This window comes from Odocoileus virginianus, chromosome 6 (genome assembly GCF_023699985.2).
Source record: "Odocoileus virginianus isolate 20LAN1187 ecotype Illinois chromosome 6, Ovbor_1.2, whole genome shotgun sequence".
In the NCBI taxonomy this organism is placed as follows: domain Eukaryota; kingdom Metazoa; phylum Chordata; class Mammalia; order Artiodactyla; family Cervidae; genus Odocoileus; species Odocoileus virginianus.
The window spans coordinates 22,842,149-22,856,816 of record NC_069679.1 but is presented as its reverse complement, the minus strand read 5'-3'; positions in this window follow the sequence as shown (position 1 = coordinate 22,856,816).

The following is a 14,668-nucleotide window of genomic DNA, read 5'->3' as shown; positions in this document are numbered from 1 at the left end:
ACTTTTGGTAGTTTTGCCTAAGAAAACATGCTAAATTACAAAATGCTTTTTTTCCCCAATTCCGACTCACTTGAGTAGATCCGTTTAGCTAAGTAGCTTGAGACATATGATTTAGAAATATTTTCAAACATCTTCACCATAACTACAAAATAATCAGATGTTCATCATTTAAAATGAAATGCTAAACTGTTTGGAAATATTCTCTAAAACCAGCAAAAATCACACGGCAGATGATTTGGCTCTCAGTGTCTTCCTCTCTACCTGCATGCTTCCCTCTTTCTCTCCATAATGCCATGTTGTAGTACATCCTTCTTAGCCTCCAATCAACATTTCAAGCACTGGGATCATGTTTGATATTGTCAGATGGCCTGGAAAATTAAAAACCCAATTAAAGGCTCAGCACGCGGGTCAGCTCTTCTGCATATCAAAAGGCCTCCTCTGGCTATTCTGCTCAAATTGTATCTGTTAACAGCTCACTTTGCAGAAAGTGAAATAGCAGAGCGTTTATGAGTAATAAGTACTTTCCAGCTGATACATTTCAAACATAAACCACTTTCATGGCCCCGGCAAAAAGTACAAGTCATAATCAAATTGTCAATTTTTTCCTGTGAGATGCATGGATCTATTGTAACTGTGATTGTTAAAGAAGGAAATGCATTTTATTCACATGTTGGGGAAAAAAAGATGCACATTTTCCCTACAATTAAAGATTTTTTGTCACTTTTTTACTGCCTTTCCTTTACGTTTCTAAATAGTTACTATAATTGATTTTCGGGTTGCATTCTTTTTTTTTTTTTTGGTAGGAGAATCGTTTATAGTTTTTATGTAGTGGAAGAAATGGTTGGAGTGAATAGCATTTTTGTTTAGCTGGGGTATTAATGTTCACCCAAATGTTTATAATGTGAATGTGCAAAGCGCTAAAAGCTTTCGAGCTAAATGCAAATGAGTCGAGCACTCAAATGACATTTTTAGAAGGAGTTTTCATCTGTCAATGTGGCATAATATTAAGTCAAACTAAAGTCACTACTTTAGCTACTGGCCATTTGAAAAAAAATTTCATAAGATACCAGGGTTGACAGAAAAGAAAACAAACTACATAAATATTTTTCAACATATTATATTAACCAAGCAGCTGCTACAGGATTTCACAAGAAGTTAGCATATAATGTCTCCCTTTAGAATATACTGTGAGTGTATGCAATGTCAAAAATCTAAATCCCTGGGCTTTGCATAATGCATTAAGGTCCACATCTAGACAAGAAAGATTTTTCAAAGAAATGTCATGTGATGAAATAACACATACTTCTCTCAGTTAAAAAAAAGTAAAAATAATAGTGACAATAATCCAAAAGACATTGTGAATTAGGAAAATGAACACCCAACTGCAAAGCATATTTATGTAGCTCAGATTATGCCTCTTGAAATAAATGCCAGTGTTTCTAAGTGTTTCCTGTATCTATTGGTTAATTATTTATAGTAAACGCTTAATATCTATATTGTTCTCAGAACAGAGCCTACTAGAACCGAAGGTATTTTCCAGAATTATGGAGAATCTAGAACTCTTCAAAAGGAAGAGAATTGACAGCCACAACAGAAATCTCAACTTAAACCCAACTCCGTTGCACCTAGGTATAGCAAATCCAAACTCACCCACTGTTTACGCCACTTGAAACACAAGGTAACAGACAGTGAGACAGTTGTTGTCACCAATGGCATGAGCCTGCACACTGATATTTTTTCATCTGCATTTGGTGGACTCACTGCTGCCATGTATGTTGACATTCTGTTCTGTAATGTCCACATACCCTTCAGTGCTTTAATTTCCTTTCTCGCTATTCATAGTGTTTTTATTGTGCTTCTCACGGATGCCAATAACACACTTTAGCACAGAGTGGTCCCTCTTTTCCTTTAGAGGGGAAAAATAAAAGATCGAAGACAGTCTTCGAATATTGCTTCTAACCTTCTTTTTTTATTGACTTGAATTAGAACCTGAGTGGTTTTCCACCTACCCTTCAGTGAATGTTTAAAGATCTTCCCAAGCTTGGGATAGTGGTCTCAAAGCACAGCAGCTGGCCCCACCATGGCTCCTTTTGGTCCCTAATAAAAAAGGCGACAGATCCATAACTAGAGGCACAAGTGGGCGCCCTAGTAATGACTCAAGCGTCTCACTACACCTTATTCATATTAAAGGGCAACGTATTGCATATTAATAGACAATTTAAAATAATTACAGGCTTTAATCTTTTCTAAAGAACAATTTCTTGTCTCCTGAAAGTTTTGTACTTCTTATATAGAAAAGAAAGCAAGTGCTTTTTCAGAGAAACAATGTATAATAATATGTCAGTAAAGATTGAGCAATTTTGAGTAGTGATGGGTGAAAAGGACATTATGTTCTTTTTTCTTGTCATGGTCGGTATTTTTCTGTCAGTCGGCAAAGGCTGCACTCAGCAAGAAGAAGCTAAAGACCTGCGTTGAGAGACGTGAGGGTGACAGCTACCCTGACAGGTCAGAAGATGACTGCAGAATTAGCCTTACTTTAATTCGCACTAAAATTCACAGCTCCTGACGAGGAAATGGGAAAAAGAAATTTCCTTACACATTTTCTTTTCATTTCATGTGCAGATTATACATATTCTGCTTCCATTAACAAGAAGGAGATTGTACTTTATGCAGCTCTATATTTAAGGGCAAAAGACCAAGAAGATGACAAGAGTGACCTCTCTCTTGTCTTATGATCACTGCCAGTTTGACATGACACTAATTAGACTGCCTTAATCTAAACCCAGTTAGTTCTGCATGCTTGCAGCAAAACCATTGTAAACCCTAACGTAAATTGCCTTAGGCCTTTGTCTTCTTAAATCCGCCTCTCTCCCTCCACCCACCTCCCCATCTTTACATCCCCATATGTATACATATGAAGAATCAGATCTTTTATAATCCTATCCCATTAATCTTAACAAATAAGCCCATGAGTGTCCTCTTAATATTCCTCTTCAGTAAATGTCACCAATTTCAACTACGTAATGCTGTCTGGTATGACTTGCTGGACATGGTGGGGAGTTTCCTTTCATTGTAAAAACCTTGAAGGGAATAAAGGTCTGTAAAGGGCAAGAGAGATTTTTAAAGTACATGATGATGCTAGCACTGTGAAATATGTTTAAAGTGTGAATTGAATATACTTCTTATCTTAAAAGGGGAGGGTGGGTGGTGAAAAGAGAAAGAAAAAAAGTGAAGACGATGCCTTCTGAACCAGCTGATTAAAAAAGGAATCAGTTAATTCACTGAGGTCATAACAATATTGGGAGGAGCCTGGAAGAAGAATCAGTAAGTCAACTTTTACTTAAACACACAAGGGAACTCTGAGCATGCAGAGAAAAGAGAAGAAAAGGTGAATGAGTTAAGACCTAATTAAGAAACACTAACTTTAAATAATTACAATGATGCATAAGCCTCTTCAATGAATACACTGATGTCGAACCGAACTATCATCATATGAGGTATAATCTGGTAAGCGCAGGCATCCAGAGCTGGCGAAGCTGGGTGTGACCCCAACACAGGAAACTATAGCTGGACATGCATGTCAGCTTTCTAGAGCTCTTCTTGCCTCTTACAGGACCAAGGTTGTATTTCCCCTATTGGTAAATCCTCTAGGGTGTAGCAACTGTTTTACAAGGACACACTAATTCCCTAAAAATGTGTATGGGCAGAGATACATGTTAATGAGGTGATATTTTCATTCCTTTCTGTACTGTGTAAAATGTAAATGTGCACTTGAAGATGGAGTTAGGAAACGGTCTTCCTCCACTAACGCCTGTGATGTTTTGAGTAGGGGTAACACCACCTGATGTCCTTTATGCAGCAGGCACTGGGGCCAGAAATCCTCCCCACAGCACTGACTGACCTAAGGACTTCAAAGATTCTCACATCTGTTTCCACATCCTATATATAGCAATTTCATAGTCATTTAATTTTCACTTAATACCATACACTGAATATCTACTCCATAGTAGGGCCTCATAAAGATTGTCTCATTTTACCTTGACCATAATCTTTCAGCAATTGTATTACTTTCCCATTTTACAGAGAATAAAATGGGGGGTCGGGGAGTCTAAGTAGCTTGTGTAGGGTCAAACATCTTGTACGGACAGTGCTATGACCAAACCCATGTGGTCAGGCTCCAAAGCTACTTATTATGCAAATAAAGGAATATGTGAAAGAAGGTTGCATAATACGACAGGAAGTGAGAGGAGGTGTGGTCGGCTAAAGATGCCAGGGTCATCTGAAGAACAAATAAAATATGTGCATCAATTATATCTGCTCCCTGCAACCTGGACAATGTTCTGCTATCTAGATTTAGGGGTCTTGCAAATAGCCACTCTCCAGTAGCAAAGTTACAATGCATATAACACCAATGGGAAAAAATATGGGTTTCATTTATTTTCTACCCTGCATCTCTACATGAATATCATGATCGGGAAAGAGACAATTGTGTGGAGGTCACTCAGCACAGCCCTCTTAGGTCAGAATCTAAGTTGCCCTCGTATTGTTGTTATGATTTTGTTGTTAACAAACACCAGCCGTTCTTTGTTAATTTAAGGCAACCACGTCTCTCTCTCTCTCTCTCGGTTTGTATACAGATTCTCTTGGTTGAATAATGGAAAAGTCACTGCTAATGAATATTAAAAGCCTGTAATTTAGTCAAAAACAATGTTGTCCACACTTTTTTCCTGTGTAATTTCAGTTTTTGTTTTTTTTTTTTTTAAATCAAGCATAAATGGTAGATAATGTTCCTCTGAATGGGGCCCTTAGGCTTTCTTAGCTGAGGGTTGTTTAGCCTGCCAAGTTTAAATATTTTCTGAACTGATCCCAGAACTGAGAAGCCTTCATCACAGCACAGCATTAAAAATGATGGATGTGATACATATTTAATACAATAAAATGGCCATTTATATGCCCATACTAGACACAGGGGAAATCCTCACAGGAAAGATTTCTAAAATCAAAAGGGGCCTATTCTCTAATCGATGTGAGGGGATTTACGCGGATAACTCCCATTAATGCTAATGGGTGTTATGAGCTTATATCCTCCATGCACCATTGGAAAGATACACTCAGTGCTACTCTGAAGGAAGCTGTTGCACTGATGAAATTCCATGAGAGTGTTCTGAGGAGCTGAAAATTTGAGGAAGAGCTAAAACAGTAGTGAAGCCACAGGCATAGTTAGCCTCACAGCTCTCACCCTGCTCAGAGGCGCTGGTCTCAAGGGCAACTGCTACTGGGAGAAGCCTTTGAACCATGGGTCATGGTGAAGTGTGGTTGTAATATTCAGACTCACAAGCTGTATTTTATGATGCATTTAATTCTTAAGTGCAGTGCTTGGTTAGATGCTCAGGTAGGTTTGGGGAACTGAGTGATGCCGGACATAATTGTAACAAGTAAATTCTGCATCACACGATAGCATTTGCTTCCTCTTACTCTAGGGAAGGGCTTTTCTTGTGGTTCAGCTGGTAAAGAATCTGCCTGCAATGTGGGAGACCTGGGTTCTAACCCTGGGTTGGGAAGACCCTTACTCTAGGGAGAGAATAGCTGACTCTATAGACCCGGCTACCCCTGCCCCTACCTCCGAGAAAAACAAAGACATCTACTCTGATTTGCTTTACTAAGATGAGTTTCAGACCCTTATCCCTGAGGCTTATCTGCTAGGAGTTTTCAGTATGCATTATGTGACAAATTTGAGGAATGATGTCCTCTCGTCTGCATTGACTTCACCCCAAGTGGGTTAGTAAGAATGGTTATCAAGCAGTTGTAGCTATATTCCACTTAGTTTGGTATATTTTATAGCTGCTTAAGTGACCCATTTATTATAGACACAACACCTAAATTAACACTTCAATGCAGAGAAATTTACAGTTACTCATGGATAGTGTTTCATATCTAAAACAGCTATCTTTCAGGAATTCCCTGGCAGTCCAGTGGTTAGGACTCTGCCTTTCACCGCCAAGGGCCGAGGTTTGATCCCTTGTCCGGGAACTAAGATCCCATGAGATGCACAGATGGCCAAAGATATAAATAAAAAAAAAAATAAAGCAGTTATCTCTCCCTGATTTTGCAGCAAAGAGAAATAGAAATTCCAAGGGACTAGGTCAGAAGCCACTCAGAGAATGAAGAGAATGCCTAATTATATGATGAGCCAATTCTGTCCTATTACTTCTGTGACTTCCTTTTGGCATCAATCACTATTTTATGTTGTAACTATCTATGTGCTTTGTCTCAGAGGGATATAGCCACAAATTCTTGAGGTCAGGGTCCATTTCTGACTTACCTCCATGCCATCACAGTAGGTTCTCAATAAACGCTGGCTGAAATGATGAGCAAGTCATCAATACCCATTTGTGGTCCACTGTACCCTTGCATCTCTCATTATCATTTCCATGCCCAGTGTTCTATTCCTGTGGCATTCTTTCCAAATTATATGTAAATTTCTTTGAAGGAAAAGGACAGAAAGAGTTCAGGAAGTACAAGGGTATCCTTGGAGCCTTTGAGAAGAAGGGTAGATGAACTGCCTGAGTCTGCATTAGATTTTTGCTGGTTGGGCAGCTCTGTAGCACCTTCCTACCTCACTCTCCACGTGGGTTTGTTGTCCCCACTACACTCTTTTAAGATGATGAAAGACTACACTGTCCATGTGTTAAAATGCCACCTAACAGCATTCTCTTCTATTGAATTTTTTAAATTACATTATTTTTTAAAGACGAACAGTTTTGGATCGCCTTGCAAACTTGATGTTTTAGAGGGGAATTGGGTTCCAATTGAAAAGAGAAATGGCTTCATCCCTTTTTGTATATTTCTTTATTAAAAGTTCCAGGAGACTTAGCTAAAATGACAATAGCTGAACTCAAGAAATGAAATCTAAAATAGTACAGCTGACTGTATAATACTTAAAATTCTGAAACCTAAGGAAAATGCTTAAGTCTTGTAAGTGACATAAACCAAGACAACTACATTTGGGACTAGATCCCTTGAAAGCAGAAAACTGGTCATATACTGTTTCTGTTACAAAGTCTGGTATTGAACTGGAACCTGGTGAAATGCCAGTGTTATTTTAATAACCACAAAAATGACTGAGTGATTTAGTCAGTTTCATAAGTAAAAGTGAGTCAGGCTAACTTCTAGGTACCATGTAGGCAAAAAAACGGATTAATGTTCTACATGACCAGTCTTTATCCCTTAGTCCTGGCATCATAAAGTCACATGCATTTTCATTTATATACTTCTCATATAAAAAAGTACAAAGCTCTTAAAATTTTAAGCAATGCCCTTTTAGTTTATTCAGCTCAGTCTCAGCCCAACGTATATCCAACTCTTTGCAACAGCATGGATGCAGGCTCCTCTGTCCATAAGATTCTCCAGGCAAGAAAACTGAAGTGGGTGGCCATTTCCTCCTCCAGAGGATCTTCCCAACCCAGGGATCAAACCCTTATCTCCTACATTATAGGCAGAGATTTTTTTTTTCCAAATTTTAAACTTATTTTGTATTGGAGTATAGCCGATTAAAAATGTTATGGTAGTCTCAGGAGGACAGCAAAGGGACTCAGACATACATACATATGTCTGCTCTCCCTCAAATCGCCCTCCCATCCAGGCTGGCATGTAACATTGAGTAGAGTTCCATGTGCTGGGTCCTGTTAGCTATCCAGTTTGAATATAACAGGATATATATGACCTTCCCAAACTCCCTGTCACTTCCCTTTGGTAACCATAGGTTCATTTTCTAAGTCTGTGAGTCTCTTTGTTTTGTAAGTAAGTTCATTTGTATCATTTCATTTTGGATTCCACATATAAGGGGTGTCATAACCATATTTCTACTACTGTGTCTGGTTATTTGCCTCAGTATGACAGTCTACAGATCCATCCATTGACTGCAAATGGCATTATTTCATTCTTTTCAATGTCTGAGTACTATTCCGTTTGTATGTACCACATCTTCTGTATCCAGTCCTCTGTCCGTGGACGTTTATGTTGCTTCCATGTCTTGGCTGTTATAAAGAGTGCTACAATGAACATTTGGGCACATGGATCCTTTTGGATCATGTTTTCTCCAGATATGTGCCCAAGAGTGGGATTGTAGGGTCATATGGTAGCTCTATTTTTATTTTTTTAAGGAACCTCCATACTCTTCTCCACAGTGGTTGTACCAATTTATACTTCCACCAACGGAGTAGGAGGGTTCCCTGCTTTTCACACTCTCTCTAGCATTCATTGTTTGTGGATTTTTTAATGATAGGCAGGCAGAGTCTTTTACCACTGAGACATCGTGGAAGCCCTGCCCTTTTAGTTTACTTACACTGTTTTATTTCAGCAATTGAATAATTTTAAAGAATATCAAGTAATTGTACAGTTAATTGGGGTGCAAAAAAAAAGGTCAGTTTTACTTTTCACTCCTGAATACTTCTTCTCTACAAAAGTCCTCCATTGACCTCCACCACTATCCCCACTGGTGGCTGTAGGTTTGGCCTGATAAATAGTTCAGTGGTGTGCAGTAGAGGCATGGCATTAAAACGAAAATTAAGCACTTTATTGACAAGAAGAATTAATTTCCCCGCAAAAATAAAATCCATATGTACTTTCTGGCTGAGGAAAAATGATGTGCAGACAACACAGACTTATTGATTTGAACCAATTGAAGTTAAAGTCGAATATTTATTAGACCTTACAGTACTTAAATGCCCTAAATTCCACTTAGGACCACTAGCTGCTAGTACTGCAGAATTCTAGAATTGCACCCTGCAGTTTGTACTAATTGGTGGGAAATGTAGGCCTGATGTCAAAGACACTATAATTGTCTGATGAAAATAATTTGCTTTTGACACCAGTGTATGTTGCACCCCGTATATCACATCCTCCTTGCATAAGGAGGTGTTGTTTTATATAGCCTAGGTAATTATAATTGGCTTTAATGTATCTGAAATAACTATGTAGAAAAGACTGTTGTAGGAAAAACGAGGCTTACAGTGACCTAGTAGCCTTTATGACAAAATGGTTGCTGAAGGAATTGAAAAAAAAAAAAAAGAAAGCCTAACGAAAAGCATAGGCTTATATTATGCAGGTTTTAGAATGTTAGAAAGCTACAATTTGGAGATCCTATTTTGACCATAATGTATTTTGTCATGTGAAGATTAAATGTAGGGACATTTCAGTTCAGTTCAGTTGCTCAGTCGTGTCCGACTCTTTGCAACCCCGTGGACTGCAGCACACCAGGGACGTTTGCATTTCTCCAATTCACTGAGCTTCTACCTTAGGACTTACATTTTTTTTTCTCACATCAGTAGACATCTTTTTAAACATTGTATTCATGTCTGTCTCTCTTGACAGCAAATAAAATTTAATAAATAAAATCCCACATGATAAATATGTTAGATTTAAGGAGCAGCCTTGATAAAGTGTGGACGCTTTCAAAAATGATTTGTGAAAAACAAATAAATTTAACATTGCTAATGTATGGCTCTAAATATATTATCGGTGATGTGCAGAAGGACAATGGCCCAAAAGAGTATTTGCATAGGCTTTCACACTGCTTACATTACTGACGAAGAGGAAAACCCATCCTCCAGAAGTTGGACCCATTGCCTGTGTAGATCAGCATCTGACTGGAGAACAGGATGGCCTGTCACTAAATTTCAAATCAACAGCAACCACCAATAATTGTTAACAAGGGAGTATTTTTCACTTCACAAGCGTCAGATCCTGTGGCACACTTTTATGATGTGCAACCTTTTGTCCCATTCCCCTCTTCTGCCCTTCCGCCAGGTTTTATGCCTCCTGACTCACCACTTTCCTCCTTGGCCAAACCCCACTCCCGTTACCTCTGAAGGTTAACTCTTACCTGGACGAATTTGGAAAGAAGTGATGGCCCCTCCTCATTTCTCTGCTCTTCAGATTTACAGCATTCATTATACTTTACACCTCAGGTGAACTTCAGAGCCCCTCATTTCCCCATGCAGGATTGCGTAGTTAACATTTACTTTGTGTTAAAATAAGGCAAGCAATATGCTAGTGTTTTATGTGTGTTATTTCATCAAATCCTCACAATTTTGTCAAGTAGTTATTACTAATCATCTCCATTTTACAGATGAGAAAGCTAAGTTTTGGTTTCAGTACTTGTGTTCATAATTTAGAAACACTGCTTATTCTCTGCAAATTTGATGCATGTATGCCACATTCACATTTTTTCAGATTTTTTTATGTTTAGCAAGAATGAATATCATATAGCTTCTACCACATAAGCTACAATTGTGAGCTTTTGATAATGGCAACAAAAATATATAATATTTAGTAACTTCAAATTTCATAATTTTTCTATTATTGGATATGACAGTAATTACACTGGGAAATGGGTATGTCACTGCTGTAATGAAATTCTAGCAAATCTTCTACCAAGATGCTGTAATAAATCTTGAATTAAGTAAAAATTTACAAAAGATATATTTATAGTGATGAAAATAGGGTACAACAAAAGGTAATACTCCTTAGAAATACCCTGCAAACTATGAAGTGGTTTCCTTTTGTCAGTTATATATATAATATTTAAAAATTCCCAACTTTTTTGTGTATATCCCCAAACACAGTCATTGTTCTTATTTATTAAAGTGTGTGTGTGTTAAATTTGAAAAATACTGTGAAAAGGCTTTATTGATCCTATGATTGCTTTTAAAGTATTCACATTTCTGTTTAGCAATAGTACAGTTTTAAAAAAAAAATATGAAAAGTAACTTTTAACACAGAACTAGAGTAGAATTCAGAAAATTGAAGGGAATAATTACTAGAAGTCTCTCTAAATACATTACATCAGAGCCAGCCTGCGGAGCATCCAGTTGTTTTCACTGTGAAATTATGTTTATTAAATAAAGCACATTGAATTTTTATGGGACATTTGTATTAGCAAAAACATTCTGTTAATAGTGCACCATGTTTTACTAGGGACCCACTTTGTATCAGACACTGAATGGATACGGTATATAGATGATAGAGATGGATGCTTATTTCACATGCACTATGCTAGGTTATTCATTAATACATACTTATTGAGATGAATCTGGTTCTAGGCTGCAGGTAGGATAGAGAAATGAATAGAACAGACAGGAGCTAAATAAGAGTAAGTCCTATCTTTAGCCTCTGTTTTCCAGATGAGAAAATTGAGCCTCAGAAGTATTTAAGAAACTTATCCAGTATCATAAGGCAAGGAAGTAATGAAGCCAAGATTTAACTTCTACATTTATTAATTTAGAAAATTTTGTTCTTTCCCACCCACCATCCACCACAACAAGCTGCCACGCTGTATTCAATTTGGACGTCACTATCATAGTCACGGAGGACTTTTCACACTGGGGAAGAAAAACTCAGCATTAGTACTTGCTTAAACTCCTGATGTAAAATCTAGTAAAATAAACTTCTAGGGGGTTATCAAAGAGGGCTATGTTAGTCATTAAATCAAAGATTAAAATCTGAAAAAAATATATATATGCTGCCAGGTGCTGAAATTTAGAACAACAATTCCTTCATGATGAAGTACTCCAGTACTTTGGCCACCTATGAGAAGAGCTGACTCATTTGAAAAGACCCTGATGCTGGGAAAGGTTGAGGGCAGGAGGAGAAGGGGAAGACAGAGAATGAGATGGTTGGATGGCATCACTGACTCAATGGACATGGGTTTGGGTGGACTCCAGGAGTTGGTGATGGACAGTGAGGCCTGGTGTGCTGTGGTTCATGGGGTCGCAAAGAGTCAGACACGACTGAACGACTGAACTGAACTGAACTTTTCGTGTGGCTTACATTCATAGATTTTCATGGAAGGCTGCCATTGTGGGGTAAGAATGTGAATAAGAATAGAAACCTTCAAACCATAGTTCTGACATTAACTCGTTATTTTAATTTTTCAACTAAATTTAATGGGTGCTTATTAAACATCAGACACCGAAATAAGTCCTGGAGATATAATGGTGAGAAAAAAATAATGTTCCTGACTTTATGTAGCATATAGTCTAATCAGAGCAATAAACATTACGCATAGAGTTGAAAAATGAGTATTGTGAAGAGTAAGAACACAATGTTTTAAAGAAAAATTAACAAGGGAATCATTCGGGAAAACCAAATTTAGACCAAAGCTTTGGGGGAATGCTGCCTGAAAGAAGTAGATGTTAAGTTGAATCCTAAGGGACTAGTAGGAATGGCACAAGTGAGGAGTGGCAGGAAGATTCTTCCAGAAGACACACACCAAGACGCCAAGGATTTAGGAATGGGAAATAGATAAGCATGTCTTGGAATAGAAATAAGGCCGTTGTGACCTTAAGAGTCAAAATGAATGAGTTAGGGAGTTGGGTGGGAGGCAAGTGACCCTGCAGAGCTAGACAAAAGCAAATCATGAAGGCTTTGTTGACAGCCTTGGCTGTTGGAAGGCAGTGATGTAGAGCAAGTTTTGTGAAGCCTTTCAGTTTCTATCATCAGTAAAGTGAGGAAGTGAGGTTGGATGGTATATGAAATCCCTTCCAGCCACTACATTCCAAAAGGCTACATTATCCAACCAAGTTCAACTCTATGTGATCAACCATGATATATAAAGTCCTGTGGGGGGGACACAAAGATGCTTATTGCAGAGTGATAACCCATGCAGTTTATTTCCAAGGTGCTTGAAATCTAATAAGGAAAAAAAGAGATGAGAAAAGGTAGTTATAATGCAAAGTAAAAAAAAAAATGTGGTATTCCAGAGAAATGCATATTTCATGAGAGCTTAGTGAAGGGAGTACTCATTATTTAAATCATATTCCTGAAAAAAACTTGTGGAGAAGAATTGCATTTTAGGATTTCTTATGATTAGCATAGCTTGACCAAGAAGCACTCTATGAAGTTCTCTTTCAAGAACATCAGTTTTTCTTTTTCTTTCTGTGCTGGGTCTTCATTGCCACGAGTGGGCTTTCTCTAATTTCCACAAGCAGATGAAAGTGAAAGTCTCTCAGTCTTGTCTGACTCTTTGCGGCCCCATAGACTATACAGTCCATGGAATTCTCCAGGCCAGATTACTAGAGTGGGTAGCCTTTCCCTTCTCCAAGTGATCTTCCCAACCCAGGGGTCAAACCCAGGTCTCCCGCGTTGCAGGCAGACTCTCTACCAGCGCAGTCACCGGGGAAGCCCACAACAGGGCCACGCTCAGTTTGCGGTGTGGGGGCCTCTCATTCAGGGGTTTCTCCTTGCAGAGCGTGGGCTCTAGGGTGTGTGGGCTTTCGTCCTTGTAGCACGCAGGCTCGGTAGTTGTGGCACATGGGTTTTGTCGCCCTGTGGTGTATGGAATCTTCCTGGAGCAGGGATTGAACCCATGTCCCCTGCATTGGCAGATGGATTCTTAACCACTGGACCACCAAGGAAGTCCCGTCAGTTTGTCTTTATACTTAGCCTGCTACTACAATCATTTGAGTTTTATCATTGCCGTCAGAAGCCCCTTGTTAAAGTATAAATATAAGGCATGTGTTCAATAAACATTAACGTAAAAAAATTGGTTTCAATTTGTGAGTCAAAGCATTTGGAATTATTGTTGAATACGGTTTTAAAAAGGCAACTGAGGCCTTATGCAAACTGGGCAGAAAGAACGGTAAGAACAATTCTCATGTTTCAGTACCTAGGGATGGAGAGCACCATGTATTTGCTGTCTGCGCTTCTACTCACTATTGAGTTTGGCAAGTGGCATTGTAATCCTTGGATACATGAACCTGTAGACTCATGGTTAAATTCTGCACAGGTTTTTTTTTCTTTTTACTTGAACAGTTAAATTCTGCAAGAGAGTTCTTGAAAGAATAAAATGCTGGGTGGATTTGCACTCTTAGGGTGCTAGCGGAAAACCCAGATCTCCACTAGATGTCATGATGTCTCAGGCAGCCAGAGTCCTGTGAACTTACGCTGTGTGAAGTTGAGAAGGATGAGGAAATGGTGTGTAGAAAACTTCAAAATCATGCTTTGCCTTCTGTATTGCCATCTGCCAAAGCTGTACACATAGAATAACAGTCTGTAATGCTTACAATGAAGCTAAAGTAAGGATTCCTGGTAGGACCACCTTTATAGACCGTTGCGTTCTGATTCCGTTTCTGCATCCCATGGACAAAGATCCTAAAGCAACCAGTGGGGTAAGCAAGCCTGAGGAAAAAGGGCCAAAGTGAGTGATGCCAGGAGGCCTAGAGCAATGTTTCTGGAATTTCATCACTTCAATGAGAGATGAGCTGTCCTAGGAATAACTGATGTCTTCTGACACCTTTCCCCTGTTGTACATGTTAATTTTGTGTGTGATATTGTTTTGCACAAAATAATTACATTTGATTGATAACTTCCATGCCACATTTCAATTTAATTGGAAACAGCCCAATATTCTGTTTTAAAAAGGAAAAAGCTTGCAGAATATGTACAAGAGGAAAATATTCTTTTTCTCTTTGTAGTTTTCAGCCAAATTAACATGATTATAAAAGAACCTGGTTCTTCTTGTAAAAATACTATACCTTTAAACAGATAAATATTTTTTAATCAAATAGTAACTTACTACAGACTTTAGGAAGAATGACTTTCTATGCAGCTCATATTTAAGATAAAATTATATTTTCTAACATAATATTAAACATAATTATGAATTTTT